Consider the following 26375-nt stretch of genomic DNA (forward strand, 5'->3'; position numbering starts at 1 on the left):
ATTTCAAAACTCCCACCCAATAGCCCCCAGTTATAACACATAACGGTTATTAAAAAGAGAAAAATTTGCCAAAAAAACATAATTTCAAGGCACCTAAAATAATATTACACACATAATTATTCAGAATTAGATCCTGAAGTTTCCCCAGAAAAAAACACATTTGCAGAGGAAAGAGCAAGAGCAACCTTATAAAGTGTGGGAACAATGAGCCTGAGAAGTCAGCACAGGTATATCTGCCATCCTGAAGCTCTGCAGACCAACTGTGGTATCAGGCTTCACACAGCAGCTAGAGCCAGGAGACTACCAGGAGAGAGGGGATTTCCTGAAAATCTGGTGAGGAGGGAGAAATGAAAGTAAAAGAGAAGCGCCTGTCAGGTGTTACGAGGGCTGTCGGATAATAAGGGAATGGAAGGCTATCCGACAGTCAGGGTCCACCGTGCAGAACTCTGCTCCAGAGTATGGCAGAGGATAGGGGAAACCTGTACCACCAAAGCGATACTGACACTGTTGCGTCACAGTATCACAGTGTCACCAAGACTAATAGCGGCGTATACTGTTTAAGTCACAGTGACTACCTTATTAGAATAACATAGGAGTGGAAATACAAAAGAGTGAGGAATACAACATAAAAGTGCATAGAAGTCTCACAGTCTGTGAGCGTGAAAGCACCTGTCTCAGTTAACAGTCACAGAGACTACGTGTAGTGTGTGCAATATGGCACCTACCTATGTCTGCTCCACTTGTGGTGCAAGGATACGGACAGCAGCAAGGCTGCTAGCTTGAAACTCCTGCCTATGACCGCTCCCTTAGTGTGCGAGGATACGGACTGCTGCAGGAGGCAGTGTAGTGGAGGGTTACCCTAGAAGGCAACGACCACCTAACCTACCTATGTCCGCTCCACTAAGGTGCAAGTGTCGCGGGCGGGGAGGGGGGCCGCTGCGCTCACCGCACTCGGGTCCGGCTCTGGGCTGCTGCTTGCTCGCCGCTGCTCGGTGGCTCGCATGGTGGGCTGGATCCGGGGACTCGAGCGGCGCTCCTCACCCGTGAGTGAAAGGGGTGGTTTGGGGTTGGAGGATATGGTCTGTGACGCCACCTACGGTTTGTGGTGAGGTTGGGACACCACCGCTGCTCTGGACGGGGATCCCGGGAGCGATGACAGGGAGCAGCCGAGATGTTTCTCTCCTCTCCGTGGGTAGGGGGATTTGGTGGTCTCATGGCCCGGTGAGGGAGGCAGGGTTGGCGAGGTGCAGGATCGCGGGGGCAGCATGGTGCCTGACGGCACGGTGGTACTAACTCAGCCAATGATGAATACAGAGTCTCCGGTAAAACAAATGGCTGGATGGACGGGTCCCGCAGCCGGCTGCGGTGGTTACTCCCAGACGGGTGGTAGTGGCTGCCTTTCCCTGCACCTGTTGTGTGTCTTCGGTCCTGATGGCTTCCCACCGGTAACCCGCTCCCCAGCTTGGATGTGTGCCAGAGGAGCCCCTTTTGCCCGCAGGCTCTGGCCCTGGGAATTCTAGCTGTGGCGGTAGCTGTATTTCCCTTTCTCAGTTTGGACGGTTGCCTTCTATCGGGTCTTTGCTGCTAGGAAACCCCGGAGGTTCCAGTCGCTAACGGATTTGACCAGTTTAATGGCGACTCCAAACCTGATCGGGGTCAATAGGCCCTGCCGGTTTGTGCTGGCTTCTCTTCGCTCCCCGGTTCGGTACCGGCGGGCCACCGCCCGTCCCCGGTCCTACAGTTCCGCGTCGATCGGCCTCTCCTGCAGACGGCTCTGCGTAGCTGGACGGGGCGGACATGTTGGCAGCGGTACCTTCCAGGAACCAAATATGGCCGTAGAGTCCTGGCATCCCTGCTTTTATATCCGCAGTTTACATGTGGCCGGATGCCATCCGTCCCCCTTAGTCTTTTCTCAGCACCTCCTCTTCAGGGGCGGAGCATCGGCTTTCGCGCCTCCACTGCTCGAGAAGACGCTCGAGCGGGAAAATCTTCACGCCCAAGATGGCGAATTCTGAAATTTTTGGCCGGACACCTCCGGCGGGACACAAAGCACACTTCTACCAGCCGGTAGAATGGTAAGATCCTGTTCGTGATGCCAAGTTGTCACGGGCGTTGAGGGGGGCCGCTGCGCTCACCGCACTCGGGTCCGGCTCTGGGCTGCTGCTTGCTCGCCGCTGCTCGGTGGCTCGAGCGGTGGGCCGGATCCGGGGACTCGAGCGGCGCTCCTCGCCCGTGAGTGAAAGGGGTGGTTTGGAGTTGAAGGGTATGGTCCGTGACGCCACCCACGGTTTGTGGTGAGGTTGGGACACCACCGCTGCTCTGGACGGGGATCCCGGGAGCGATGACTGGGAGCAGCCGAGATGTTTCTCTCCTCTCCATTGGTAGGGGAATTTGGTGGTCCCAGGGCCCGGTGAGGTGTCGGGGGAGGCATGGTTGGCGAGATGCAGGGTCGCGTGGGTACTCACTCAGCTAATGATGAAAACAGAGTCTCCGGTAAAACAAATGGCTGGATGGACGGGTCCCACAGCCGGCTGCGGTGGTTACTCCCGGACAGGTGGTGGTGGCTGCCTTTCCCTGCACCTGTTGTGTGTCTTCGGTCCCGATGGCTTCCCACCGGTAACCCACTCCCCAGCTTGGATGTGTGCCGGAAGAGCCCCTTTTGCCCGCAGGCTCTGGCCCTGGGAATTCTAGCTGTGGCGGTAGCTGTATTTCCCTTTCTCGGTTTGGACGGTTGCCTTCTATCGGGTCTTTGCTGCTAGGAAACCCCGGAGGTTTCAGTGGCTAACGGATTTGACTGGTTTAACGGCGACTCCAAGCCTGGTCGGGGTCCGAAGGCCCTGCCGGTTTGTGTTGACTTCTCTTTGCTCCCCGGTTCGGTACCGGCGGGCCACCGCCCGTCCCCGGTCCTACGGTTCCGCGTCGATCGGCCTCTCCTGCAGGCAGCCAGCCTCCTGCTCTTGGTGCTCGGGCCACGTACCCGGACACGGTCAGTCTGCTCTTTCTCCTCAACTACCACTTCTCGCTCCTTCACTTTCACTCTCCTAAACTACTCTGCAATGACTTCCTTTCCCGCCTCCAGGACTGTGAACTCCTCAGTGGGTGGGGCCAACCACCTGGCTCCACCCCACCTGGTGTGGACATCAGCCCCTGGGGGGAGGCAACAAGAATTTGTGTGTGACTGATGTGCCTATCTCGGGGTGTGGGGTGTGTTGTTGCAGTACCTGTGACGACCTGGCTTGTCCAGGGCGCCACACAAGGACACGGACAACAGTACGGCTGAAAGGTACAGGAGCGCTACCCTACCGATAGCGCTCACCTCAGAGTAGAACCACAAGGCCCAGTCAGACCATGTGCAGCAAGCACCTGCCTATGTCCGCTCCACTAAGGTGCGAGGATATGGACCACAGCATAAGCTGCAAGGTACAAGAGCGTTACCCTGCCGATAACGCCCACCTAGATAGAATAGGTGCCGCAAGGGACATGCACAGAGCGTCTACTCCTATGCAGGAACCAAGAGGGCTGAGCGCTGAGCAGCGTGCATCAGGGTCTTATATAGACTCTGTGCCTCATCCAAGATGGAGGACACCAGAGCCAATCCACTGCCAGAACGACAGCAATGACGTCACGCTGGCCTATCACTGAGTAAGACATCACAAGCACATGACCAGCGACCAATCGGCTTAGAAGGTGTCAGAGACATGTGACCTCGTGTCAGTGATGATGTCACTCACACATGTGCAATGGCTCCAAGATAGGACTTCGTCTCCAGCGCTCGCACATGTGCAGAAGCAAGAAATCCGAACATAGTCTCCAGTGCCACAGAAAAGGGAAAGGAGACACGCAGATACCCAGAACGGGAACCGTAACACCAGGCACAATAATCCCATCTGAGGGTTAAATAGTGCATATATATATATATATATATATATATATAGTGCCCAGCATAAATTAGTACTACTTAACAGATTTACCAGAACATTTATTTTTCTCTTAGCATTGTAATTTTCTATAACCTGATATACTACAAATACTCCAAAATAATCAAGATTTCAGTATCAGAGTAGAGAATCGGGGTGTATGTGTCGCGGGCGGGGAGGAGGGTGTCGGCACACTACGCTCACCCCTTCTGCTCGGGTCCGGCAGCTGCTCAGTGGTGGCTCGAGCTGTGGGCCGGATCACGGGGTTTCTCGAGCGACACTCCTCGCCCGTGAGTGAAAGGGGGATTGTTGGGTGTGGGGATAATTATTGTCCTTGACGCCACCCACGGTTGTAGTGATTTCACCACCGCTGCTCTATACGGGGCTCCCGGGGATGGTGATGCGGAGCAGCCAGGTGTTGTGTTGCCCCTCCATGGGTAGGGGTTGGTGATCCCGGGGCCCGGTGATGGAGATGGAGGTGCAGGGCCTGGTGGGCGCAGGGACGTGGGGGCAGCGCTGTGCCTTGCGGCACTGTGGTACTCACTCAGCCTGAGACGTGACACAGTTTTTACGGTAAACCAAACGGCTGGATAGACGGTCCCACGGACGGCTGCACTTGCTCTCCCGGTAGTTGACGGTGATGTCCCTTTTCCTTGCACCTTGATGTACTGGTTGGTTGCGATGGGTCCCCACCGGTAACCCGCTCTCCGGCTTCAAGCTGGACCGGGGGAGCTCTACTCTTTGCCCACAGGCGCTGGCCCTAAGAGATGGGTGCCTTGGCGGTGGCGGTGTCCCTTCTATACTGGCTGGGCTGTTGCCTTCAATCGGGTCTTTGGTGTTGGGGGATCTACGTCCCCATCACTGACGGATTCGGCAAATTTGGCGACTCCTAGCCTTGTTGGGGTCCGAGAGGCCCCTGCCCTGGTGCTGACTGTCCTTCGGAACACTGCTCCAGACTGCCAGGCACACAGCCAACGGGGTCCTTCCAGGAGCTTCCAAACGGTCCCCCTCCAGACAGTCTCCGCCGTCGCTGACCTTGCTGATCTGGCCCTACACAAAGCTGGACCCTTCAGGCTTTCTTCTCTCCTGTCACCTCACTTGCTTTCCTCCTTTTCCACTTGTCTACTTTTACTTGTTTACTCCTTCACTCCCCTAACTGTTCTGCCGGGTTTTCCCGCCTCCAGAGCTGTGAGCTCCTCGGTGGGCGGAGCCAACCGCCTGGCCCACCCCCTGGTGTGCATCAACAGACTCCTGGAGGAAGGCAACAAGGATTTCTGGTTAGCCTTGTTGTTCCTACCTGGGATGTGGGGTGTGGTGGTGTGTGACCGGTGTCCCCTGGCTTGCCCAGGGCGACACATATGCCGCACTACTGCCAGAATAACCAAATGTTGATTGTATTAGTATTCTATTTTATTCAGTTCTACGCATTTCGGAGAGCTCAGTCTTCCTCATCAGGACAAACAAAAAAAAATGAAGGCTTAAATGGCACTGACACATTTTAATTTTAGCCTCACATGTCTGCTGTTCAAATCAGCAGACATCTGCAGGGATCACCGTCGGTTCAATGCAGCAGCCGGCGGTGTTTACTGCTATATGACAAAGGACATAGTACGGGTACGTCCTTGGTCATAAAGGGGTTAACCTTACTTTTATGTTATGAGTTAAATAAATTGTTCTATGAAACTAACACTTGTTAAAACTTTGGAAATTGTTTTTGTGTTAAATGAGATATTGAGTGATATTGAGAAATTAATACCTATCTACTGTATAACTATCTATCATTTGAAAATATGCAATACTGTGAAAATGTTTCAGGCAGGTATGAAAAAAAACTGTATGGTCAAAATTAGAATTGTTAATAGTTTATTTTATTAATGAAATTGTTGACTGAATGAACAAACTAAAAATATAAATCAAATCAATAATAGAGGATTGCAAGTGTAACATTGAAAAATAAGAGGTGCTTTTTAAATCTTTTGCTTATTCAACTCCACAAAAATATTGAAGAAATTCCATCATGTACAGATATTTCACAGACACTGACCTCACATGCTTCCAAAAGAATAGAATTGCATAAAGTTCCAAAAGGAAATCCTTCCATACTTTGCTCTAGTCAGTGTTCCCCAATTCCAGTTCTCACGGTCCACCAACACTGCATGTTTTAAGGATTAAGATGAGTAGAATTGTTATTTTTTTTATATTGCGGCATAATGGGAGGCATATATTCCAGGATGGGCTCATGATGGGGAACATATATACCAAAATGGGGGACAAACACAGAAGAAATATATAAATGCAGCTCTTGTTTTTGTTCTAATTTTTCATGACCTGATTTATAAGATCTAGGACTTTTTCTATGTACATAAAAGACCTTTTCCTCTCAAATATTGTTGATAAATTTGTCTAAATCTTTGTTAGTTAGCTATTCTCCTTTGTAGCGATAAATCATCTACTTTACAGGTGTGGCATATCTAGATACTGATTGGCCAGCATGATTACTACACAGGTGTGTCTTAGGCAGGCAACAGTAAAAGGCCACTTTAAAATATGCAGTTTTATCACACAGCACAATGTGACAGATTTTGCAAGTTTTGAGGGAAGGTGCAGCTGGCTGCTGACTGCAGCAATGTCCACCAGAGTTGTTGCCCATGAATTGAATGTTCATTTCTCTACCATAAGCCGTCACTAAAGCCATTTCAGAGAATTTGATAGTTGGTGCCGGAGTTTGGTGCATAAATTTCAGCACCAAAGCTGCATCTCTTGACCAAAAGAACAAGTTTTTCTGTCAGAAGATGGCCCGCTTTACGACTGTCTGGCAGCAGCTTCAAAGTGAAAGTGCTGCCAGAGTGCAGGTTGTGGCTGCGCCCAGCTCTCACCTGAGCTCCAGAGTGCAGCCGAGACTGTACCATGAGCGCCAAGTGATTGATTCCCCAGCGATTGCGGTTCAGTTCATGTCAGCTGCAGAGAGGCTGGGGTGATCTCTGGTGCTCACACCTGAACTCCGGATATCAGTCCGGCCTGTCTGCAGCTGTCATGAACTGAATCGCCGGGGAATCAATCACTCGGCGCTCGTGGTACAGTCTCGGCTGCACGCCGGAGCTCAGGTGAGAGTTCTGGAGGGCAATGCAGGTACCTGAATCCAGGCCTGGCATTGCTGGAGATTCCTCCAGTAGTCAGTCCGACGCTGACTGCGCCCCACACTCCGACAGTGACTTTCACTTTCAGTGTATGTGCACACGTTCAGGACATGCTGAGTCCTGGACGCAGTGTGTACTCTCCTGCGGGGCCACGAGTGTCCTCCGCAGGAGACTGCAGCTGCCCATGCCCATAATTAAGTATCGGGGTGCTGCGGTCTTTCAGTCTATTCTCCCTGCAGAGAACACTCATGTCTGCACAGCATGAATAAACATGCTGCAGGTCTATGAGCCGAGTGCATGTTAGATTATGCAGTAGAGAAAAGAAGCACAGTCTGGATGGGATTTCTATAAATCCCATCCACTGTACTTCTACTGTACAACACAGCATTTTGGCTTCAGCATAAACATGCTGCGTCAAAAACATTGTAATACAAACATAATAAAAACATAATAATGATAGTGGGCACATACCCTCAACATTCGGGCCATGACTGTGCCATGCACTTCACTTGCACTTTGAAAGTGACAGTGACCGCTGGAGTGTAACATAGGCAGGGGCGGTATACGCAGGCGAGGGATGCAGTTCAGCACCAGCACAGCTTTAGACATGTGGGAGTGTATAGTGAAGTGGGTATGGAGGTGTTACCTGGTTGATGTGTGACGTCCCGGCCATTAGCCAGCCTTTTTGATCTCATTCACACTGTGCGATGTTATATTCAACGTTACTAGAGATGAGTCAACAACGGTTCCAAACTTTAAATATTTTACTGAACACATGTTTTAAACATTGCTGCCTTTTGCTGATAGCAAACCTTATCATTACTATACATATAAACATACAGTATACACTTAAAACAAACATGGAAGTCTTCATGGGATTGCAGTTCACAGTCTACCTTCTTACATTCCTACCCTCTTTAACGATGGCCATCTTCAGCCATGTGGAAATCTGCAACACAATAAAATCACGCAATAAAACTGACATAGAGATGCTATCAACCCTTTGCTTCTCTGGTGTCTTGAGTTTTTCTTTAAGCCAGCCTGGCCTAAATCTCCGGGACAAAGTCTGTGTTCTAAAAAAACAGGCTTGTTGGTCAACAGTTACCCTTCCAGTCCAAGGGCACAGTCCTTCGTCAGACGCCATAATGAAGACCACCATATGTTTTTGTCAATGTCTCCCACTTGCCACAATGGTGGTGGTAGTCCTTAAAACTATTAATTCATAAAGAATAAAACATGTCCTTACCCAGCTGGTACATTGGGTCATCCGTTCATCGTCTCTCCACTCATTCAGTCCATTGGGGCAAACATCAAAAACCAATTTGGAGCACAGTTCCTCAGAGCTGTACGGGCAAGTCCTTTTCTGAGGGGATATATTCTGACATCACAGATGGCTCAAAATCTCTCAAACCCAGCAGAGAGGGGTGCAACAAGTGCAAAACATGGAGGGGGGAAACAGCACACAAAAAAAACAAAACAGGTCTATCCAGCCACAAGAGCAATATTTCCTGCCCTTTAAACTTTTAGGGCCTCTACCGACCAACATGAAGTCCTGCCCAACCAAGGGTCCCGATGGCAGCCTGACTGAGCCTGTTTTCTTCCTTTACAAAATGGCTCTGGAACTAGCCCATTGGCCAACAGTGCAACAGACAGGAGTAATCAGTCTGGTTCAGGCCGCCTTCTTTTTCCAAGCCTACCAGGATCTAGGAGATGGGTGCCTGGTCCATTTCCATGGCTGGAGCGAGTATTTGTTCTGGCTATGGTCCTCTTGGAAAATGTTGGTGCCAGTACAAAATAGTTGTGACGTCTGTTTCCCAGTAACATTTATGATAGTACCAGGCATAGTGCTGATAGGGGTGGCAGGTTTCTGATACTCCTGTTTCACCACATGGGGATCCTGGTCACAGGCAACCCTTGGGGATTGGGCAACAGGCTACTTTTTGCGAGGGGTCTCCCTGCGGCTGACAAACGGGGTCCTACCGCAGCTCACAGAAATTGGGTCTCATGGCAGCTTTCAACCCGGTAACTTTCAAGGAGCCTTTAAAAAAGCTTTTAAGAGAGTTTGTAGGCTGTGAACTGTTACCAGAGTTCAAAGCCTACAGATTTTCTAACAGCTGGGAACTTCAAGAAACTTAAAGGCTCTCTTAAAAGCTCTTTTAAGGTTTCCGGACCCCAAAGCTTCCTAGAGACGCAGTGGCTGTGAGCTCCGGTAACCTTAAGGTTTATTTATACTGCAATTTCTTGCACCAAAATTGCATTTTCTGGCTAAAAAAACCCCACATCACTACCACATCGTGTTTTGATGCATTTTTTTGCCAGAAGATGCAGATTTGGTGCAGCAATTTGCAGAATAAATTTCTGCACCAAATCTGCATCTCTTGGCAAAAAACCACATTTTTGTGCCAGGAGATGCAGGTTTTATTGAACTCAGGTGACCTGAGATGAAGTCACTGATTTCAATGAGTTCAACTGAGGTTAGTTTATCTGAGGTCACAGCTGTGGTACCGTGGATGATCCTCCATCTGTGACTTTAGGCAAACCCAGTGAAGTCACCATCCACGGCTGCAGCTCAGTCAGTCTCTACCTGAAGTTGCAGCGACTCTGCGACTTCAGGATGTAGCAGAGCTAGGATCGTTGTGGGATGGGGTGCCTGTGGATTACATCAGGCCTGGGTGTTTTAGAGGTTAATAAATTTATGAAAAAGGGTGTTTTTTTCCATTAAGTTTTTTTGGTGTTTGTGTTTTTTTTTACTTGTAGGATTAGTGATGGTGATTTCATAGACCCCTACCCATCACTAATCCAGTGCATAATGACAGCTGTGAGCTGTCATTAACCCCTTATTCCCGCAATTGACACAGCACCAGGGCAATCCAGAAGAGCTGGGTAATGAATGCAACAATTCTGCAGCAGCTGCAGGCCGCTATTTTTAGGCTAAGGGGCCTAAATCACCATAGGTATCCCCATCCTGAACATACCAGCGCCCAGCTGTGAACTTAATCTTGGCTCAGTATCAAAACTGGGTGGGACCGAACCCTTTTTTTAAATTATTTAATTACTTAAAAAAGCCCCACGCGGTCCCTCTTTTTTTTCATATACAGCCAAGATATCGCACATAGTTGGGGCGGCAGTGTGTAGCATTGGGTCATATCTGTACTGGGTATCAATATATAGGTAGACCATATGCCATATCATTAATTTATTTTTACTCAACTATAGGGATGCAGATAAAGTGTGTGATTCCAACAAATCACAGACGCTGTCAGAAAGGATGGGGCTCAGTATGACTGCAGCCAATCAGAGGCGCCAAGATGTTGGTGGGCTGGGGAAGGAGTGAATGTTTATGAGGAATAATGAGCGACCCTGGAAATAGTGTTACAGCCTCGGAGAGACTCAATAAGTATGTTGTGCTTTAACTATTTTGCTTCCTTTTTTTTTACTGTGATTTCCCTGGTCAATCACAGCCATGCCAATACTTGACATGGCTGTGATGGGTCCATGAGTGAATAGTTTCTTCAAACTGAACAGTTACTGAACAAAACCAGACATTGCCGACTTTTGAGAAAAAGGATCGGGTGACAGAGTCTGAGACGAACGGACCAAGGCTCGTACTGGTTCTGAAATTGGCAAACCTTCTCCGAACAAGCTTTCTTATCTCTAGCTATGCGTTAGATATTGAGCTACAGGTGTTACTTTGCCCTTACACAATCACTCTCAAATACTATAACAAGACAGCTGGGGAGTTTGGATTGGAGGTAAGTCCTCTTGGGTCTATCCTTGTCCTGCTTTTGTCTTAGAATCAATGATAATTGTTCTTAGCATGAATGAATGTAACACTGGTCCCACCCTCAGTTTTAAGGTGTGGGATGGCACCACTTCTAGTCTTCATTTAAAGTACACAAACAGGTTGACTTTGCCTTTTTTAGTGGAACCAGTGTGTCATAACTTGATTTGGGGATTTGACCCAGTGACTCCTTGCAACCTAAATTCCTCTGTCTGCTATGGTACTTTTTCCTCTTTGTCCTATTGCTGATGGTTACTCTTAAGGCCCAGTCACACACAACGGCTTACCAGCAATCCCGAAAACGATGTGACCTGATAAGGATCACAGGTAAGTCGCTGGGAGGTCGCTGTTGAGATGTCACACAGTCAGATCTTACCAGCGATGCAGGAACAATACAGGTCGCAGTAGCGACCTGTATAATGATCTCAGCAGTCACTGTGACCCTGTCACACAGTGTCAAACACAGCGATGTGTCCTGCCCAGCAGGACATCGCCTTTGAAGAAAATGGCCTGGACTAATCTGCAACGACTAGAGATCTCACAGCAGCGGCCTGATCGCTGGTAGGTGTCACACATAACGAGATCGCTAACAAGATCGCTACTGCGTCATGGAAACCGTGACTCAGCTGGGATCTCGCTAGCGATCTCGTTTTGTGTGACGGTACCTTAACCTTTGTGTTTCTTTTGTGGGCTTTATCCTCTTCAGATGTTTTTTATTGTTCTATTTTGGTCTGTTTAATCAGAGCCTTACTGGAGACATATGTTACGGTTGCTGTGGCTCTGGAGACTATGTCCGGATTTCTTGCTACTGCACATGTGCAAGCGCTGGAGACTAAGTTCTATCTTGGAGCCATTGCACATGTGCGGGTGACATCATCGCTGACACGAGGTCACATGTCTCTGACATCTTCTAAGCTGATTGGCCTCTGGTCATGTGCTTGTGACATGTGGTCACATGTCTCTGACACCTTCCATGCCGATTGGTCGCTGATCATGTGCTTGTGACGCTTTGCTCGGTGATAGGCCAGCGTGACGTCATTGCTGTCATTCTGGCAGCGGATTGGCTCTGGTGTCCTCCATCTTGGATGAGGCACAGAGTCTATATAAGACCCTGACGCACGCCGCCCGGCGCTCAGTCCTCTTGGTTCATGCATGAGGGTAGACGCCCTGTGCACGTCCCTCTAGGCATCTCTCTGTCTATGTTAGGTGAACGCTACCGGCAGGGTAGCGTTCTTATACCTTACAGCTTCGGCTGCAGTCCGTATCATTACCTCTTAGTGGAGCGGACATAGGCAGGTGCCTGAGGCACATGGTCCGGCTGGGCCTTGTGATTCTACTCGTAGGTGGACGTTGCCGCTAGGGTAACGTTCCTTATACTGCGTCTGGCAGTTGTTCGTATCCTCGCACACTAGGGGAGCGAACAGAGGTGGGAGCTTTGTGCGGCTTATGCTGCTGTCTGTCTCTTTTGCACCACTAGAAGAGCGGACCTAGGCAGGTGCCATATCTAGTGGTTCGTGTCCTCGCACACTAGTGGAGCGAACGCAGGTAGGAGCTTTGTGCGGCTTACGCTGCTGTCCGTCTCCTGGCACCACTAGAGGAACGGACCTAGGTAGGTGCCATTTCACACTCACTACTTTTGTCTCTGTGATCATTGTCAGAGACCATTCCACACACCCTCCAAGTAAGGGAGGAATTGCCTTGTTTACTAATTGTATTCCTCTGTGAGTTTGACAGAGGTATTGCACTCTGCCATAGTCTGCAGCAGAGTCTTTGCACGGTGGACCCTGACTGTCTGATATTCCTTTGGGTTTTGTTATCAGACAGCCCCCCATAACAATATACATGTTCTCCCTTCACTGCATTTACTTGCTTGCTATAGTTCTATGTAGTCCTATTCCTGGAATTTAAAAAAATAAAAACGTTTACACTTAAAGTTAGCGTCTGAGAAATTGCTATTAAATTGATAGGTCCTTAAAAAATTATTAAAATTTTTAATCCTGTGACTCTTAAGGTGGTATTCCTATATCCAAGATCCTATCTCAATATTTAGTAGGTGTATAAATAATAAAATTAGTAAATGCTTCCAATTAGAACTGTAGTATAATTCTCCTGATATATTCATGTCTCTTACCTCATGTGCAGGGCATTACAGCTTAGATAAATATGATTACAACCATGAGCAACTAACTGTCACTATATAAATGGACATGGATACCCAAGTTGCAATGCCCTGCACATCAGGTAAGAGACATGGTTATATCAGGATAACTATGCTACATATCTAATTGGAAGTATTTGCTAATATTGTTATTATTTTTATTATCATCATCATTATTATTACACCTAACACATATGGGGATAGGATCTTGGAGATATGAATACAATTTTAAGTTACAAGTGCTCATTGTCTGGAGGCTTCCACTCTTACCCTTTGTAAAAATTTGAGGGGACTCCTGGTCCTCAAGATATTATTGATGTGGATTTGTAGAAGGATTGGGAGTATGAGATTGATCAAATTCTTGGAGTCAGGCAGGTCAGGCACCATCTGCAGTGTCTGATGAATGGAAAATGTATGGCCCTGGGGATATCTCCTTTGTTGATTTGCAAGATCTTCATGCGGATTGCCTGGCGAAGGAGTTCTGTCAGTGATGTCAGGCGGTAAGAGCTTCTAAGGATCCAGTGGTCCTTGTAGAAGAGGGGTATTGTCATGGCTCGATTTGATGACCTCCTACTCTGTGGTTAGTTCCTCTGTCTGCTGCCCTATGGCCATTTGTCTCTCTGTCATAATTCTGAAGAGATTTCCCGCCTACCATCTTAGGAGTTTACCTCTGAAGAAAACATCATTTGTATGTCTGCTGTTAGTTTGTGTATTTTTCTTCCTTGCCCCTTATTTAAACTTCTTTCAGTTTACTTCATACTGGGTTTCTGCAGGTTCTGCACAACTACCTCCATCTTTGTTGGTAGTGCCTCTGGCTTCTCTCATCCCCTGGTCCCTCAGGAGGCACGACAAACCCTTCGGTGGCTTTTTAGAGAGCCCTGTCTGAAGTGGTGCAATTAATTTATTAGTTTCTATTAGCTGAAAACCAGCGATTGGGCATTGTCTTTCTTTATATGGATCAACAGGCTTGGGCTTTTCCCATGCTTAGGGACTCCCCTGTGTTGTCCTCTTTTTAGGCTTTTTTTTCTCGCCTCTTGGCCATCCATTCGGCTGAATCCAATATCTGTAAGTTGGATCAGGGAGGTTGTGAAGCAGAGGAATAATGTTTAGAATTTAGACGCAGGACAGTAGAGACCTTCTCTTTGGAGTCTGTTCTGCTAGGCACTCTCAGATCATATTAAATATATGATGGTGTACATTTCTTGTCCGCAGTCTGTTGAGGAGGCTATGATCCTTGTTGTTCATCTAGAACAGTGTTTCTCAAGTCCAGTCCTCAAGACCCAAAAACAGATCATGTTTTCTGGTTTTCCTCAATGTTAGACAGGGAATAATTGCATCACCTGTGCAACAATAAGGAAATCCTGAAAACCTGACTAAGGAAAACCTGAAAACATGATCAGTTGGTTGGGTCTTGAGGACTGGAGTTGAGAAACACTGATCTAGAAAGATGCTTGAGAGATAAACAATTAATGGAATTTCAGGGGTGTTTCCCCAATTATTACTTGAAACTTATGAACCTAGGCAAATGGGTGCTTGCAGAGATCCCAGAGAGGCTACAGAACTTGGAACATTAGCTCATTTTTATTTATACTGTGGTTATTTGGGTCATGTCATGGTTTAATGTTTCAAATATTATAATGAATTTCTAAATAAAAAAAAGAACGAGAATCTTAAATGTAAGGATGCAAGTTCCAAGAGTTTCAGATTATCTCTTATACAACTATCTGTGTTTTTCTTATTGATATCCTTGGATAGTAAGTCTGGTTTTATTTTTACACCTGAATTTTTGGATTCACGTTGCACCTTAAATAAAATTGATCATGATTTTGCTGTAAACTGCCTTAACGATTTATCTTCTCTTGGCCTTGAAAACATGCATTGGCAATTGATAACTTCCCTCTTTCACAAAGTCAGATTACTACAAAAGTCGAGATTGTATCTATTAAGGTAGGAGTGTTACATACTGAATAATTTCATTCATGGTTTTTCTTTTTCTACGTGCCAAGTTAGTGTTAGGTCTGCCATGGTTAATTAGGCACAATCCTGTAATCAATTGGGAGACCTAAGAGATTAGGTCATGGAATGTTTTTTGCTTCTTTGAATGTCTGCCGATTTAATTGGCGTCCATGAGGATGCATCTTACATAATTTACTCAGGACTTCTGTGATATTTTTTATGAATCTGAACATGATGTTCTTCCATAAGCCATGTGATTGTGCTAAGATGCCTAAATCTCATTTGTTTAACCTTTCTCAACCTGAAAGGAAAACTTTGAAAGACTATATTCAAAAGAGTCTGGCTAAGGATCATTTATGGCCACCTACATTTCCAGTCGCCATAGAGTTCTTTTTTTGTGAAGAAAAAGGATGGAGACTTGCTTCCATGCTTGGATTTTAGAGAGATTAATATAATCACTGTACATAACCGTCACACTTTGCCTCTTACAAGTGACCTTTTTTCTGGAGCTAAATAACTTTAAAAACATGACTTGAGAGGGGCAAAAGTGTAAAAAAGTTTTGAACTTTTGACTTTCAAGTGTCGCGGGCGGAGGGGACACGCTCGCCATGCTCGGGTCCGGGGCTTCTGCTGCTGCTTGGTGGCTCGAGCGGTGGGCCGGACCCGAGGACTCGAGCAGCGCTCCTCGTCCACGAGTGAAAAGGGGTGGTTTGTTTAGGGAGATAGTTTGTGACGCCACCCAAAGGTCGTGGTGATTATTAGCACCACCGCTGCTGGTGACGGGGATCCCGGGAAGGATGGTAGGGGGCAGCTAAGATGTTGTCCCCTCCGTGGGTAGGGGTTGGTGATCCCGGGCCCGGTGGGGTAATGGGGAGGCTGGATAGCTGGGAAGCAGGGTTGCAGGAGCAGCGCGGCTTGGTGCTGGATGGCACTGGTGTACTCACTCAGGCAGTCAATGACAGAGTCTCTGGTAAACCAAACGGTTGGATGGATGGGTCCCTCAGCCGGCTGCAGTGTTGTGCTCTCCCCGGACGGCTGATGGTGGCTGTCTTTCCCTGCACCTGTTAGAATGTTCTGACTCCTATGGTTGCCCACCGGTAGTCCACTCCCCGGTGTATAGGTACCGAAGGAGCCCGTTTTGCTCGCAGGCGCTGGCCCTTGGATCTCTAGCCTATGGCAGTGGCTGTATATCCTCACGGTGTGGACTGTTGCCTTCTGTCGGGTCTTTGTTGTTGGGAAACCCCTGGGGTTCCTGTCACACTCGGATTTGACTATTGTCGGCAGCTCCAAGCCTGGTCGGGGTCCGATGGCCCTGCCTGTGTGCTTAGCTTCACTCCGCTCCCCGGTTCGGTACCGGTGGGCCAACACCCGACCCCGGTCCTACGGCTCTGCAGAGATTCACTAACTCCTGCAGACGGCCACCCCCGTATGCCAACCTTGCTGTTTGTGCTGTAGAGGGGCTCGTTGGCTGACTTCATCCTTCCTTCTCAGCGCACAGGGGCTGCACTCTCGGCACCAAGCCTCCACAGATTCTCGCATCCCATTCCAATAGAACCATTCTCTCAACAACATCTCCAGCTTTTTCCAGCCGAAATGCCCGGCGCCATCGTGATATGCCTGTAGGACTTTGGGCACGCTGGCCTGAGGGACCACCAGCTGACGAACCCTCTCTTGAGTCTTTGAGTTTATCAGCCCTCGATACAGCTTCCCTTCGTACAGGTACAGCCGGGCTCGTTCTTTCCACAGTCGCTGGGCCTCAGAGGGAGCTGCAGGATCTATTCCGGAGGAGCCCTGCTCAATCATGGTCTTGACCAGCTGGACGGCAGGTGCTTGGTCTTGGGCTTCTTGCCATCCCCGACTAGGTAATGGGTCCAGGTTCGCCTGTTGTTGTTTGATGTACAGTTTGGTGGCCGATGGAACGCGGGCAACTCAATCTCTTCGATGTCATCATCTTCCGACCCCCATCCGGCAGGTGGGGCATCCGGGATAACGTGTCCGCGTTGGTGTTCTTGCAGCCGGCTCTGTATTTGATAGTGAAGTCATAATTAGACAGCCTGGCCACCCACCGCTGTTCCAGAGCGCCCAGCTTGGCCGTTTCCAGATGGGTAAACAGATTATTGTCCATGTAGGCAGTGGATTTTGCCGCTGCGAGGTAATGTCGGAACCTCTCGGTGATTGCCCACACCAGGGCCAGGAACTCAAGCTTGAAGGAGCTGTAATTTTCGGGGTTCCTTTCCGTGGGCCAGAGTTTTCTGCTGGCATAGGCGATCACCTTTTCCCTCCGGTCCTGGACCTGGGACAGAACTGCTCCCAAGCCCACATTGCTGGCATCGGTGTAGAGGACGAACGGGAGGCTGTAGTCGGGGTACGCCAGGACTTCTCCGGTCAAGGCCGTCCTTAGCTGGTGAAAGGACTTTTCATGCTTCTCCTCCCACACAAACGGGGGCCCAGGGGCCCTGCCACCCTTGGTTTGTCCCACGAGGAGGTCCTGCATAGGTGCAGCCATCTTCGTGTACCCCTTGACGAAGCGACGATAATAGCCCACCAAGCTCAGGAACTGTCTCACCTCTCTCACTGTGGTCAGTCTCGGCCAGTCCTGGATAGCAGTGATCTTCTCGGGATCTGGGGCGACACCTTCTGCGCTCACCACGTGTCCGAGGTACTGTACCCTAGGCTTCAGTAGGTGGCACTTGGAGGGCTTCAGCTTCATCCCATACTTGGTTAGGGCCGCGAGCACTTCAGCCAGGTGCTCCAGGTGGGCCTCGTACATCTGGGAGTATACAATCACATCATCTAGATACAGCAGGACAGTTTCGAAATTGAGATGCCCCAGGCAACACTTCATGAGCCGTTGGAAGGTTCCAGGGGCATTGCACAGCCCGAACGGCATGCTGTTGAACTCGCAGAGTCCCAAGGGAGTGGCGAATGGAGTCTTCTCACGGTTCTCTGGTGCGACCACCACCTGCCAGTATCCGCTGGTAAGATCAAGGGTAGAGAAGAAGTTAGCAGTTCTCAGCGCAGCTAGCGACTCCTCGATGCGGGGGAGTGGATAGGCATCTTTATGCATTATCTGGTTGATCTTCCGGTAATCCACACACATTCTCATGGTGCCATCCTTCTTCTTCACCAGCACCAGTGGGGCTGCCGAGGGACTACAACTATCCCGAATGATCCCTGCCTCCTTCATGTTCCTCAACATGTCTTTGGCGCATTGATAATGTGCTGGCGGGATGGGCCTATACCTTTCTTTGATAGGTGGTTGTATGCCTGTAGGGATATGGTGTTTAACCCCTTTAATCCTCCCGAAATCTAATGGTTGCTTGCTGAAAACCTGTTCATACTCCTGTACTACCCTGTATACCCCCTCTTTGTGGTGCGTGGGTGTGGCTTCATTGCCTACATGTAGTTCTTGGCACCACTCCTTTAACTGTTCGGGGGGTATATGGTAACTGGCAGGGGGTGCTGAGGTAGGAGGGGCAGCTTCGTGAATGGTGTGAGGGTCTAGGGTAAGAAACTTGGCAAGGGTAGCGTAACGGGGAAGCCTAACTTCCTCCTCTCCACAATTCAGCACTCTCACAGGCACTCTCCCCTTTTTGACGTCAACCACCCCTCTGGCCGCCATCACCGTGGGCCAGTGTTCAGAAGGCGTGGGTTCCACCATCGCCGGGTAGTCGCTCCCCTGTGGGCCTACTGCTGCCCTGCACCAAATCATCATCTCTCTTCTGGGTGGCACTACCAAGGGGGCCACATCCATCACCCTTACTTCACCAATCTTTCCACCCATCGAATTCATTTGTTGCCGATATAGGAGGGCCCGGATCTCACGCTGCACAGCCCTCTGTCGGCCTCCTCCTGCTGTGGTGGCTAATTGTTGCAACAAACTCAGCACCTCACTCATACAATGCTCCATCACATTGGTCCCTAGAATTACTTTTGGGTTATGGTTACTAGGTTCATTCATCCCCACAATCATTCCTTGGTGCGTTAACTCTGCATGTCTCACGGTCAGGGTCACTTGTTTGTATCCCACTTGGGTTAGAGGGAGTCCATTCGCCACGACAAGGGTCAGGCTATCATCAGAGGGGGCAAGTTCGTCAGTACCCCAATACTGCTGGTACAGTGTATATGGTATAGTGGTTACCTGTGATCTTGTGTCCAATAGGTCCATGAGCGGGATGCCGTCCACTGCCAGAGAGATGATGGGGCGAGCTCCGATGTACCGGTCTCGCCAGTCGGGGGGGCTATTGGTGTCTACTCCTGAGGATTGGCCCTTGGCCCCAGGGGTTGCTCGTTTAATGGGCATTGCCTAGAGTAGCGGCCAGGTTTGCTGCACCTATAACAAATAGGAAGCCTATACCGCAAGTCATTGGTCCTTCTCCGCTGCATCCAGGGGACGTCCTCCGGGCTGTCGGCGAGCTGTATGCTCCCTGGGGGCTTGACTCTCGTCGGAAGCTGGAGTGCGGCGAGGATCTTGGATAGGTCTCCATCCATGCGGCGGACCTGGGCAGCTAGCCCCTCCATCATCCCAACGGGTGCTGCAGGGGCCGGGAGAGCCAGGAGAGGAGGTGCCACCGAGATGGGAGCAGTATCTGCCGGCCATGGGGCCGCCTCAGGAGCATCTGGCATTGGGGCCTGCAGGGCCTTGATGGCCCGCTCCTTCAATACTGCAAAGTCCAGATTGGGGTGTTCCAGAGCCCACAGCCGTAGCTGCTTGCGGTCTTCCGCAGACCTCAGCCCTTGCAAGAATTGTTCCGCTAGCATCTTATTGCTGTCCGCATCGTTAATAGTGTCCACCCGCTTCAGCGTACGGAGGGCTGTTTGCAGGCGCAGGGCATAGTCTTTTATATTATACGCAGGCCGCTGTCGGCACTGATAAAACTGCATCCGCAATTCTGCTTCCATGCGGGTCTCAAAAGCGATTTCAAGTTTCTCAAAAATGGTAGTCACTGAGGCCCGGTCCGCGTCAGTCCAGGTCTCCGTCTCCTGCTCAGCCGTGCCGGTTAACTGCCCTAGCACTACCGCTGCCCGTTGCCTGTCAGTCAAAGGATATAAATCGAGGACCGGGCTAATATTTTTCCGGAACACCTGCAAAGCATCAGGCTTCCCATCGTACTGCGGAAGCTAGGTAGCACCAGGCACATAGGGCAGGGAGAACGGCATTACCTGGGTGACCACTGGACCCGCGGCCTCCTCCGGCCACACAGACACCCACCCCTTCAGTGGCAGCACTTGTGCCCCAGTTGTACACTTCACAGGTAGATTTGCATCAAGCACATTCAAAATACGCCATCCTTAACCGTCCCCAGGATGGCAACGGGGTAGGTAGCAAAGTCTTTGCTGAAACATGACTTGTTCATCTTGGCTCCTTTTTAAAAACACAGCAAGCAAGGGTTACTCCAAGCAGAGTCTCCCTTTTTTCCAAAAATTGGGCCACACACACACCCACCCCTTCAGTGGCAGCACTTGTGCCCCAGTTGTACACTTCACAGCTAGATTTGCATCAAGCACATTCAAAAATACGCCATCCTTAACCATTCCCAGGATGGCACCGGGGTAGGTAGCAAAGTCTTTGCTGAAACATGACTTGTTCATCTTGGCTCCTTTTTAAAAACACAGCAAGCAAGGGTTACTCCAAGCAGAGTCTCCCTTTTTTCCAAAAATTGGGCCACACAGACACCCAACCCTTCAGTGGCAGCACTTGTGCCCCAGTTGTACACTTCACAGGTAGATTTGCATCAAGCACATTTAAAAATACGCCATCCTTAACCGTCCCCAGGATGGCACCAGGGTAGGTAGCAAAGTCTTTGCTGAAACATGACTTGTTCATCTTGGCTCCTTTTTAAAAACACAGCAAGCAAGGGTTACTCCAAGCAGAGTCTCCCTTTTTTCCAAAAATTGGGCCACACACACACCCACCCCTTCAGTGGCAGCAGTTGTGCCCCAGTTGTACACTTCACAGGTAGATTTGCATCAAGCACATTCAAGAATACGCCATCCTTAACCGTTCCCAGGATGGCACCGGGGTAGGTAGCAAAGTCTTTGCTGAAACATGACTTGTTCATCTTGGCTCCTTTTTAAAAACACAGCAAGCAAGGGTTACTCCAAGCAGAGTCTCCCTTTTTTCCAAAAATTGGGCCACACAGACACCCACCCCTTCAGTGGCAGCACTTGTGCCCTAGTTGTACACTTCACAGGTAGTTTTGCATCAAGCACATTTAAAAAGACGCCATCCTTAATCGTCCCCAGGATGGCACCAGGGTAGGTAGCAAAGTCTTTGCTGAAACATGACTTGTTCATCTTGGCTCCTTTTTAAAAACACAGCAAGCAAGGGTTACTCCAAGCAGAGTCTCCCTTTTTTCCAAAAATTGGGCGACACAGACACCCACTCCTTCAGTGGCAGCACTTGTGCCCCAGTTGTACACTTCACAGGTAGATTTGCATCAAGCACATTCAAAAATACGCCATCCTTAACCGTTCCCAGGATGGCACCGGGGTAGGTAGCAAAGTCTTTGCTGAAACATGACTTGTTCATCTTGGCTCCTTATTAAAAACACAGCAAGCAAGGGTTACTCCAAGCAGAGTCTCCCTTTTTTCCAAGAATTGGGCCACACAGACACCCACCCCTTCAGTGGCAGCACTTGTGCCCCAGTTGTACACTTCACAGGTAGATTTGCATCAAACACATTCAAAATACACAAGAATTTACTCTCCCCAGGATGACACAGGGGTAGTAAATTCCTTGTGGATCCATGACTTGTTCATTTTGATGAACGTTAGTCTATCCACATTGTCACTGGACAGACGCGTGCGCTTATCTGTCAGCACACACCCAGCAGCACTGAAGACACGTTCAGAGACAACGCTGGCAGCTGGACACGACAAGATCTCCAAGGCGTAAGTGGAGAGCTCTGGCCATTTTTCAAGATTTGAAGCCCAAAATGAGCAAGGCTCCAGTTGCAAAGTCATGGCATCGATGTTCATTTGGAGGTACTCCTGTATCATCCTCTCCAGCCGTTGACTATGTGTCAGACTTGTTGTCTCTGGTGACCTTGCAAAGGATGGTCTAAAAAAATTATGAAAAGATACAATAAAATTGCTGTTACCAGCACCAGATACGGTGCTGCTGGTACAGTTAGACTGTTGAAGATGACGAGACCATCCCATGTTTGTCGAGTTCCAACTGGGAGATTCACTCTGTTCACCACGGGTGTTTGATGGAAAAGCCGAGTTAAGATCGAGTAACAGCTTTTGCTGATAATCCTGCATACGTGCATCCTTTTCTATGGCTGGAATTATATCACAAAATTTGGACTTGTACCGGGGATCTAACAGTGTGGCAAGCCAGTACTCATCATCACTTCTAATTTTAACAATATGAGGGTCATGTTGGAGGTAGTGCAGCAAGAAGGCGCGCTCACGTGTCTTGCGCAGCCATGTGGACCAAGTCCACGCTGTGTTTGTGGCATAGAGGTGCTAACCGTTCTTTCTTCCTCTGACATCTCCCCCCAACCTCTTTCAACTGAAATTTGACTAAGGTCTCCCTCAACCGCTGAGACTTCCATGTCCATGGACAGTTCGTCCTCCATTTCTTCATGTTCTCCTGCACCTTCCTCAACATTTCGCCTGCTACCATGTGCCCTTGTTGATCCTTATCTCACATGGTCCCATGCCTGCCGCCTTGGTGATGATGAACGTCTGGACCTTGGTGATGTTGTTGTCTCTTGCGCATATGAATCCTCCTGTAGTTCCTCCCCTTCCTGTTGTCTCACCCCCTGAGTCCGAATAGTGTTTAGCATGTGCTCCAGCATGTAAATGACTGGAATTGTCATGCTGATAATGGCATTGTCAGCGCTAAACATATTCGTCGCCATGTCGAAACTGTGCAGAAGGATGCAGAGGTCCTTGATCTGAGACCACTCCATCAGGGTGATCTGCCCCACCTCTGCATCTCGTTGGCCCAGGCTATACGTCATTTCGTATTGCACCAGGGCTCGGCGGTGCTGCCACAGTTGCTGTAACATGTGGAGAGTCGAATTCCAGCGTGTCGGCACATCGCATTTCAAGCAGACTTCTGGAGCGATGCAAGTCACTAAGCTGCGGCGGTTGAACGGCGGAAGTGAGCAGACAGTTTTCGTGCCCTGTTCAGAAGGCCATCTAGGCCGGGATAGTGTGTTAAGCAGGTTGAGTGGAGACAACCATTTACCAAACTCAGTCTTCAGAGCTGCCCACAACTCAGCCGCTGTGTGACTCTTAGTTCCAAGACATTTCAAGACAAAGACCGCCTGATGCCGCTGCGCTCTGCTGCCAGCATAGAAATGAGGGGTGCGTGATTCCTTCTGCGCAGTTACAAAATGACAGATGCTGGTGGAAAGGGGAAGAGGTGTGTTGGAAAAGGAAAAAAAGTGTTTGTCCAAGGGGAAGGTGGCAAAGCTCCATTAACATTTGCTGAAGATAAGCCATCTTTCAGGAAAAGTAAGATGTCTACTACTTTCCATGGACAATCAGATGTGCTCCCTTTTTTACGAACACGAACAACTGGAACAAAGGTAGATGTTGCCCAAAAAAACAAAATGCTTGAATGGATCTCAAGTGGTCCAACAAGTGCCCTCTCCTCCACCTCAACTACCGCATCAAAAAAACACCAGTCCTCTGAGTTGTCATCCCAATCACACTTGCTTTCTCCCAGCTCTCAAGTCTCCATCTGCCCTGCACAGTATGGTGGAACAGAGATGGCTGAGTCTGCAGAGCTGTTCAGTCACACTATAGCCTGGGTATCAGAGGTCTGCTCCCAAGCTACAGAGAGTAAAGACCAGGAAATGGTCTGCAGTGATGCCCAGAACCTTTGTGACTCTGATTCAGGCCGTGATGACCAAGTTTCTGAGCATAATGTTGACCCTTATTCACAAACTGAAACACCTGTTGTAATAGACAATGAGGAACATACTGATGACGATGAGATGCAGATACCAGATTGGGATGACAACTAAAATATTCGGTCAGGCAAGAGGAGGCTCGGTCTGAGGGGGAGGGGAGTGCAAACACAACAATTGATGATGAACTTCTAGATCCCACCTACTGTCAACCCACAGTCAGGCCCTCGAGGAGGTCAACAGGGACGGTGGAGGAGGATGCAACTGACGACGAAGTTACCTTGCGCCTTCCTGGACAGAGTCGGAGTACTGGTAGCACGTCTACAACTGCATCCTCAGCCAGCACTGTGCCTCTGAGCACTAGTCGGGGTGGATCAGCAGGTTGCATGCCCTCTAAGCCTTGCCTAGCCTGGTCCTTTTTTGACATAGCAAAAGATCGCCCAAATTATGTGATCTGTAAAATTTGTCGTGATTCTGTTAGTAGAGGGCAAAACCTCAGCAGTTTGACAACTTCTTCCATGCATCGTCACATGAATAAATATCATATGTCCCAGTGGGAAGCTCACCGTGCTGCAATGCGGCCTAGCGGAGCGAACCATCCACCGCCTGCCCCTTCCAGTGCATCCGCGCACTCTTCATCTTCTAGGACTGTAGGGACAGCTGTCACACCTGTTTTTCTACGCACAACTTCCACCACTTTAACCGCAACAGGCAGTTTGCTTGGTAGGTCGTCAGTTGGTTTGGAAGGGGAAACAAGTGCGTGTGTACATCTCTCTCAGACATCGATAGCACCAACGTTGGATGAAGGCAACATCATGTCTATGCCTGCACTTTTCTCACAAACCTGCATTTTTCCAGGGACACCCTACTCAACACCGTCTACACACAGCAGCCAGATCTCTGTCCCTCAGATGTGGACAAATAAGCCATTTCCTGCGACCCATGACAAAGCTAAGAGGTTGACTTTATCCCTCTGTAAGCTCTTGGCTACCGAAATGCTGCCTTTCTGCCTAGTGGACACACAGGATTTTAGAGACCTTATGTCTGTCGCTGTGCCCCAGTACCAGATGCCCAGTCGCCACTACTTCTCTAAGAAAGGTGTGCTTGCGCTACACCAGCATGTCGCACACAACATCACCGCTTCCTTGAGAAACTGTGTGTGTGAACGGGTGCATTTCACCACCGATACTTGGACCAGTAAGCATGGACAGGGACGCTACATGTCGCTGACTGGGCACTGGGTAACTATGGTGATAGATGGTGAAGGGTCTGCTGTACAAGTCTTGCCGTCCCCACGACTTGTGTGTCATTCCTCTGTCTGTCGAAGTTCCGCCACTGCTTCTGCCTCCTCCACCTCATCTGGGTCCTCCACCTCCGCCCCAAGCCTGCCTCGTCAGGCCACCAGCGTTCTCACTGTGCAGAAGGAATCACGCACCCCTCATTACTATGCTGGCAGCAGAGCGCAACGGCATCAGGCGGTCTTTAGCTTGACATGTCTTGGAAATAGGAGTCACACAGCGGATGAGTTGTGGGCAGCTCTGGAGACTGAGTTTAAAAAATGGTTGTCTCCACTCAACCTGCAGCCTGGTAAGGCCGTGTGCGACAATGCTGCAAACCTGGGTGCGGCCCTTCGCCTGGGCAAGGTGACACACGTGACTTGTATGGCTCACGTGTTGAATCTTGTTGTCCAGCAATTTTTAGCACACTATCTCCGCCTAGATGGCCTTCTGAACAGGGCACGAAAACTGTCTGCTCACTTTCGCCGTTCAACCACCACTGCTGAGCGACTTGCATCGCTGCAGAAGTCTTTCGGCCTGCCGATTCATCGCCTGAAATGCGATGTGGCGACACGCTGGAATTCGACTCTCCACATGTTACAGCGACTGTGGCAGCACCGCCGAGCCTTGGTGCAATACGTCATGACGTATAGCCTGGGCCAACGAGATGCAGAGGTGGGGCAGATCACCCTGATGGAGTGGTCTCAGATCAAGGACCTATGCACCCTTCTGCACAGTTTCGACATGGCGACGAATATGTTTAGCGCTCACAATGCCATTATCAGCATGACAATTCCAGTCATTTACATGCTGGAGCACACGCTAAACACTATTCGGAGTCAGGGGGTGGGACAACAGGAAGGGGAGGAACTACAGGAGGATTCATATGCGCAAGACACAACAACATCAGCAAGGTCCAGACGTTCATCATCACCAACGCAGCAGGCATGGGACCATGGGGGACAGGGATCAACAAGGGCGCATGGTAGCAGGCGAAATGTTGAGGAAGGTGCAGGAGAACATGAAGAAATGGAGGACGAACTGTCCATGGACATGGAAGACTCAGCGGATGAGGGAGACCTTGGTTAAATTTCAGTTGAAAGAGGTTGGGGGGAGATGTCAGAGGAAGAAAGAACGGTTAGCACCTCTATGCCACAAACACAGCGGGGACTTGTTCCGCATGGCTGCGCAAGACACATGAGTGACTTCTTGCTGCACTACCTCCAACATGACCCTCGTATTGTCAAAATTAGAAGTGATGATGACTACTGGCTTGCCA

This window comes from Anomaloglossus baeobatrachus, chromosome 6 (assembly GCF_048569485.1).
Source record: "Anomaloglossus baeobatrachus isolate aAnoBae1 chromosome 6, aAnoBae1.hap1, whole genome shotgun sequence".
Lineage (NCBI taxonomy): Eukaryota > Metazoa > Chordata > Amphibia > Anura > Aromobatidae > Anomaloglossus > Anomaloglossus baeobatrachus.